Source organism: Phycodurus eques, chromosome 1 (genome assembly GCF_024500275.1).
Source record: "Phycodurus eques isolate BA_2022a chromosome 1, UOR_Pequ_1.1, whole genome shotgun sequence".
NCBI classification, from domain to species: Eukaryota; Metazoa; Chordata; class Actinopteri; order Syngnathiformes; family Syngnathidae; genus Phycodurus; species Phycodurus eques.
The window spans coordinates 2,120,686-2,121,480 of NC_084525.1; positions in this window are offsets into that span (position 1 = coordinate 2,120,686).

Sequence of the window (795 nt, forward strand, 5' to 3'; positions counted from 1 at the left end):
GAACGGCAATTTGGGTGAAAAAAAGAACTGAAATATTGGAACAGTTTTTGACATTGACAAATGCATTCAGAAGTTCAGTGAAGGTGTAATTAAGCTCACCTGTAAAGGTTAGTGCATTTTAGGTTCATCCTGAAATTTCCCCCGAAAGCAGACTATCCATAACTTTTTGTAAGAAGTAGTGGAAGATGTGCAATACCAAATCCATTAGGAGAATTGGAGGTTGCAACTACCCATCCATCCATCCATTTTCTGAGCCACTTCTCCTCACTAGGGTTGCGGGCGTGCCGGAGCCTATCCCAGCTGTCATCGGGCAGGAGGCGGGGTACACTCTGAACCGGTTGCCAGCCAATCGCAGGGCACATCGAAACAGACAACCATTCGCACTCAGTCATGCCTACGGGCAATTTAGAGTCTCCAATTCATGCATGTTTTTGGGATGTGGGAGGAAACCGGAGTGCCCGGAGAAAACCCACGCAGGCACGGGGAGAACATGCAAACTCCACACAGGCGGGGACGGGGATTGAACCCGGGTCCTCAGAACTGTGAGGCTGACGCTCTAACCAGTCGTCCACCGTGCCGCCAGGTTGCAACTATTTTATGGAATCTATATGAAAGAAGCTAGAGATTCAGCCCAAATAAGTGTTAAATTAACCCCGCTCCCCATTACGAATTTGAAAGACTTTCCTTAATTTTATAGAACTCATGAGTCTGTGACAAATAAGACATTTTCAGGCCTGACACAGACATATGCTGAAATTACATGAATACAACGATACAAAAAACCACCGCACTAGA